Source organism: Empidonax traillii, unplaced genomic scaffold (assembly GCF_003031625.1).
Source record: "Empidonax traillii isolate 1590-97213 ecotype Southwest subspecies unplaced genomic scaffold, ASM303162v1 scaffold170:size2694500, whole genome shotgun sequence".
Taxonomy (NCBI): domain Eukaryota; kingdom Metazoa; phylum Chordata; class Aves; order Passeriformes; family Tyrannidae; genus Empidonax; species Empidonax traillii.
The window spans coordinates 19,912-26,326 of NW_020955363.1; the positions used below are offsets into that span (position 1 = coordinate 19,912).

The 6,415-nt window shown below is 49.6% G+C and overlaps 1 long non-coding RNA gene across 1 annotated transcript; it reads left to right on the forward strand.

Annotated features, from left to right (window-relative positions):
* Positions 1 to 4,105: 4,105 nt before the first annotated feature.
* On the forward strand, positions 4,106 to 4,298 carry LOC114058395. Its single transcript, XR_003571437.1, has 2 exons — positions 4,106 to 4,138; positions 4,223 to 4,298. It is a non-coding gene; the product is annotated as an uncharacterized LOC114058395 (long non-coding RNA).
* The last annotated feature ends 2,117 nt before the right edge of the window (positions 4,299 to 6,415 follow it).

Below are 6,415 nucleotides of genomic sequence, written 5' to 3' on the forward strand. Positions count from 1 at the left end.
TCCTCGTGTGCTCTGCGCACTTGCTCAGTGTGTGGTTGGTGATTGCCCAGCCCTCTCCTTTGTCCAGGTCTCTCTGCAGGACCTCCCTGGCTTCCAGGGAGTCCACAGCTCCTCCCACTTTAGTGCCATCTGCACACTTGCTCGGTATCCCTGCCAGCCCTGGGTCCAAGTCATTTAGGAGGGTGTGGGAGAGCCCTGGGCCTGAGATGGTGGAACTGTGGAACCCCCCACCAGTGACTCCCTGTTCATGGGCTGCTGTGGCAAAAGAAAGGAAAGACAGGGCTGGCTCAGGGGAGGAGAAATAAATGGCAAGATTTCTCAGCTTTTTAAGAGAACTTCAGAATTGCCAGTAGGTTGGTTTCCATCAGCTGTGCTCCGCAGATTTAATAACCATGTGTTTCCGGCTGGACCGAGAATGCTTTGCAAGCTGGAGGAACTGTTAGAAACCAGGGGACATGAGCACTTCTGCAGCACATTAAAAAAAAAATGTAGGGCCTCAATTTTGAATGTTTCCGGGAGCAAGTTCTGCTTGTCTGCTTTCTCCAATAAATGTCTCAGACATGCCAGTGCATCAGTATCCAAACAATTGCACAGAAGCAATTCTAAGCACATTGCAGCCCTTTCTGCAGGTCAGAACTCTTCAGCTGCACATCACCCTTCTCCTGAATGACATAGTCACCCTTTTCTATAATACATATATAGATATCTGTATTGGGTCTGGCTGAGTTGGAGTTGATTTCCCCACAGTAGCCCTCACAGCACTGGGCTTTGCATTGGTAGCTGTAAGGGTGTTGATAACACACTGGTGCTTTGGTTACGGCGGAGTAGGGCAGCACAGCATCAGCACTGTAACGTTCCTTACCCAGTTGAGGGCAAGATTCTGGGAGGGGGGACAATCAGGTCAGCTGAGCCAAAGTAACCAAAGGAATATTCCAGACCATATGATGTCAGCTCAGATATAAAAGCTAAGGCAAGGAGCAGGAAGGGGGGCATTCATTTTCTCCAATGGCTGCCTGCTAAGGAACTGTTACACCTGCTGAAGCCCTGCTTCTCAGAAGTGGCTGACCATCGCTGCTCATGGGAAGTAGAGAATAAACTGTGCTTTATTTCCCCCCAGGACCTATATAATGCCCTTAAATGCAGCTGTGTACAAAGAGTACAATTATGTGCAAATGTCTTTTATACATGTAGTGGCAAAAGGGGTTGGCTGTGGGTAGTGCCCTAGGCATGTGCAGTATGAGCTGATCAATGTCCACAATCTATATGTGCATTCATAGTTTGTGTGCATGTACCTCAGCAGAGGTCTGCCTTGGTTTAGGAATGGAATTCTTCAGTTTGTTGGTCCCACTAAAACCATCCGCTGCTCACTCCCCCCTCTCCTGTGGCAGGCTGGAGAGGAGAATTGGAGGCACACAGGGTAGAGATGACTGGTTGAGATATGAACAATTCACTGCAAATGGCAATGAGATAAGAAAACAAACAATAACAGTACCAATATTAATGACAGGGGGGATAAAAAAGGAACAATTTACATGTCAGAAAACTCCCTGACAATAGAAATACTCACATGTCAGAAAACTCCCTGACAATAGAAAATACTAGATGTGCCACGCTTACTGGACAGGACCAGAACCTCTTCTCCCTGGAAGAGACTCCCTTCTCCCCACAGCCAGCAATGACATTGAGGTGGTATAGAATAACCTCTGGTAGCCCCCTCCTGGCTACTGCAAAAATTGACCCTGTTCGCTATGAGGGTAACCATGTCTGGTACTGAAACTGCAAGTGTGGGGGTGACTTTATTCAATTCTCTGTAATAACAGTTGTTCTCCAAATGCAATATTGTTTTCCAAGGGGCCAAATAGGATTGTTAAATTGAATATGGATGAAGAGTCCTTCCAGACAAAAGGTGCCAGGACAGAAAGCTCTTGCTGCCCATGGAGTGCTAAGAGTGGCTCACCAACTGCACATGAGAGACGGGTGTTGAGGTTTTTCTTTCCATGGTGGAAGGGCTGTGGTTTGATTGGAGGAGCCATGGGCTGAAATTGGCAGCCAGACTCCCAAAACTGAATACAGACGATGATTCTTCCCAGTCCAAAGGTGCCAGGACAGAAAGCTCTTGGGGCCCATGGAGCACCCAAGCTGTCCCACCAACTGCACTTTAGACCCCAAGGGTAAGTAAGCACTTTTTTTCATGGGAGAAAGGGCTTGCAGGAGTCCAGCACTGAAATTGCCAGTCTGACTGCCAATATTAAATATGGACAAAGATTCCTTCCAGACAAAAGGTTCCAGAAAAGAAAGCTCTTGCTGCGCATGGAGTGCCCCAGCTGGCCCACCAACTATACCTGAGATCCCAAGGGTAAGTACTCTCTTTCCTGGGGGAAAGGGCTGTCATTCGCTTGCAGGAATCCTGTACTTAAATTGCCTGTCCCACTGCGAAAATTGAACATGGACAAAGACTCCTCCCAGATCAAAAGTGCCACCACAGAAAGCTCTTGCTACACATGGGGTGCTCAGGCTGGCCTGCCAACTGCTCCTAACAGCCAAAGGCTACAGGCTTTTTTTCCTGGGATAAGAGGTTGTTGTTTGCTTGCAGGAGGCTTGCGCTGAGATTGCCAGTCCAACTCTTGAAATTGAATATGGATGAAGATTCCTCCCAGACAAAAGGCACCAGGACAGAAAGCTCTTGCTGCCCACAGAGTGCCCAGGATGGCCAACAACTGGACCGGAGACCCCAAGGGTATGAACTTTCTTTCCTAGGGGAAAGGGTTGTTTTTCGCTTGCAGGAGTCCAGCACTGAAATCGCCAGTTCGACTCCCAAAATTGAACATGGACGAAGATTCCTCCCAGACAAAAGGTGCTACCTCAGAAAACTCTTGCTGCCTGTGGAGTGTCAAGGCTGGCCCACCAACTTTCTCACTGGCAGTCTGCATTTTAACACTTCCCAGGGCAGTATAATTGCAGCAGAAGAAAGCGACGGAAGCCCAGAGCCTGGACTAGGAAGGTCCAGGCCTCTGAGGTTGCTGCTTGGTGTTGATTGTGCCCAGTTGCTGGTCCCGCGCTGTGTGCTCAGGGTTTGTTTGTCACCGCTCAGTTCCAAATGAGAGAGGAGCAAGAGGCAGAAAATCCCACTGCTGGTGGGGCTGAACTGTCTGCGCTGCCTGGCGGCTAGGCAAGACTTGCCCTGCTGCCTGCATACTCTGCAGTGGCCAGGGAGGGATCCCAAAGGTCATCCCCCTCCGTGCTGTGCTGCATCCCTGCTGGGTGACCTCAGGGGAGGCCGAGGGGGGCCTGAGGGGCTGCTGCTCTCTGGGTGTCTCTGGGTTTGCCTTGGAATCCCAAAGCCTCTGCCTGTGCAGGTGTGGTGGTTTTAATCTAGGCCTTCCCTGGTTACCAGTTTGTAACCAAGGAAGGGGCAGTGTTCCCAGTATTCCATACGATTTTTACGTAAATCGAGGTATAAATAAGAAGGGAGGAGTGGCCTTCGCTCTCTTCTCTTCCGTCGGAGTTCGGGAACAGTGGGTCCCTGCGTTGGTCTCGCTTATCTAAGGCTGAGGCCTGCAGCATCCACTGACCTGCCACGTGGAAGCTTGGAGAGTGCTGGCAGTGTTGCCAATCCTGCTTTCTAAGGGACGTGGTGAGATTTGTTTTACTAGTTATTTTACTAGTTCTCGGGTTTGATTGCGCAGATCTATTCAGTGTCCCTTTTTGTTTCCTTTTGTCCCTTTTTTCCCCTTTCCCTATCCCTTCAAGAGGTGTTTGAATTCCTGTTTGCTGTGTACATAGCATCTTAACTGTAATATACATAAAATATATTTTTTATATAACTAGCTTGATTTTTTTGGGTTCTTCAATTTGCATAGTTTTTTTCCTTTGCCCTGAGGGAAGTAGAAAAGGGGGAAGAGAGGGGCTGCTACTGGGAGGTTGGGCATTTGGCAGGGAGCCAAGTCCGAACCATCACAGCAGGGAGATGAGACAAAGGTGACTCTAAATTTGTTTGTCAATTCCCAGCCTCAGTCAGGGAGTGTTGCTGCTGCTTCTGGGAGAGAAATCCTTTGGGAAGCTGGGATACAAACAGCAACACTGTGAATTGCTCAGTTTTTGCTAGGTAAGAACAGGTTTTACGTAAGAAATGCCTGTAGTGAGTAATCAGAAGAGAAAAGTGAAAGCCAGGAGCCTTTGAATTCCCCAGTGACCTTAATTTTCTTGTTCTTCTCTCTTTCAGGACAGGGAAAATCACTGACTTGGGTCCAGCTCTACCAAATGCCTTGGGGTGTGAGCAGCCAAAGGCAACAGACTCCTACCCTGCCAGCTGGTGCTGGGGGCACCTGGTCCTGCCTGTGGGGGGGAGGTAAGTCAGAGGGACACATTTCTCTAGCCCTGGGAAATGGCTCTTTTTCCCATTCCACTCTGGTGCTAGCTGTGTCTGCTGGGAAGGGGTTGGGAAGGGGCGAAGGGCCAGGTGACCATGACCCCCCACAGAGCTGTGGGGTTGGGCTGTGCTGAGAGGGACAGGTCAGTCCCCGTTGGTGAGCCTGAGCATTGGCTTGGGGGTTCAGGAGCCCAGGAGACTGAGCTCAGGGGGTGTTTGCAGCTCTGCCAGGGCTGGAGCTAACGCAGCGCTGGGGCTGAGCCTGGAGTTGGGCTGGGCCATTGGACAGATGCAGGGGAGGTGTGGGAGGGTTTGGGACTTCCTGGAGGGAAAGGAGGGCTGGATGGGCTGGATGGAGCCACAGGCTTGTGCTGGTGGGAACACACTTTTCCAGGGTGCTGGGATCTGGGTGAAACTCCAGTTACCCTTGTGTCCAGGGATGCAGGGTCTGAGGGTTTTGATTTCCCTGTGGGTTTGTAGGAGACCAGGAATGAGAGGAAATGCAGTGCCAGGGCTGTGTCCCACTGGGTTGTATTTCCCTCTGAGGATAGAGAGCCTGTGGGCTGAGTTGAGATTGTGGTGAGATTGGGATGAGCAATCCAGGGAACAGGGAGCTCGGAATTCCAGGTGCTGATGGAACTATAGCCTTAGGTGTGTTTAGTTTGTGTCTGTGGGACCTGGAATTTGGGCTGGAGAGCTGTTGTTGGGAACAAAGGGTGGAGAAAACCTGTTCCATGGATCTGTAAGGAAGGACCGAGTAGCAGGGAAGAGGAGTATTTCTATACAATACCAATATTCCCCCTGGATGTGGGATGGAGCAGCAATGGAGGTGGTTGGGTTTGGCCTGGGTCAGACAGGATCAGCCATAAAGAACCCCTCCAGACCCCTGAACCTTCAATGGACATGTCCAGCACCTCATCAGAAACCCAAGTCATTAATTTGTTACAGAGGAAAAATTATTGGTAATTGCTTTTGGTCTGTGGAGAATTTCCTTTGGAATGATCAAGCAGAGAGAGTATCAAGGCAGGCAAAGCATTTCTTTTGGGTCTTTTTTTTTTTTTTTTCTGGTTTGTCATTTTCTCTCTGGTTTCAATGCATTTTGTGTGCTCCTGTTCAGGAAGCAGCGTATTTTTACCTTGAAATTTAGGGTGGTTTTGTTTGTTTGTTTAGGATTCTTTTCTTTCTGAGTTGAATCAGGCCTTCCGTGCATAGTCTGTGTTGTCCTACACAACTGCTTTGGTGCTGGGTCAGAGAAGGGGAATGACTTTTCATTCTCTTGAATTTTTCCAAGCAAAAGTGAGAGGTTGTCTTGCTCCTCCCCAAAGCACTGCAGGCACGTGGGAGCAGCTCAGTGCTGGCCCAGTTCTCTGAGAAACACCCATGGGGGAGAGGCTGAAGTCTTAATGATAACGGTCTGGTCTCCTGGTGGCAAAGACTGGGCCCTACAGTCACAGCCTGATGAGGGAGAACAGGAACTTCTGTTCTTCATGGCAGACCTTCTGTTACTCCTTGGCAAGTCTTGTCTTTCCATTGTATGACTTGCTGTCCAGAATCGCTCCAAGGAAAGCTGTCAGAAATTTAGAGATCGGATTGGAATTTGGGTCTGTTCCCTACAAACTCCTGCAAAGCCTGAAGGCCTGGGCTGATGACTGCTCTTAACAAAGGTGGTTTATTAATAATCCATCAGGTTTCCCTCAGCTCTGGGCAGGACAGGCAAGGAAGGGTTAGGGTCAGGAATTGTGCAAGCAACACTTGTGGATTTTTCCTGTTCGTGCGTCAGTTTGGCAGGGCTGGGACAAGGAGGACTCATGCAGCGACCTACAGAGACAGCAGGAACAGGAGCGTGTTGCAGAGAAGGAAAATTGCAGGTGGTAGGTGCTGAGAAATTTGTCCTTCCCTTGTCTCATGCTCTGTACTTAGCAATGGGTCAATTGCAGAAGTTTCCTGGGGAGCCTGTAAAATGATGTGCGATCTGCTAAGAAAAGTGGGGCCAAAACAGCAGGACCTGGGTCTGTGAGCGTGGGAGAAACAAGGGAGAGAGCAATG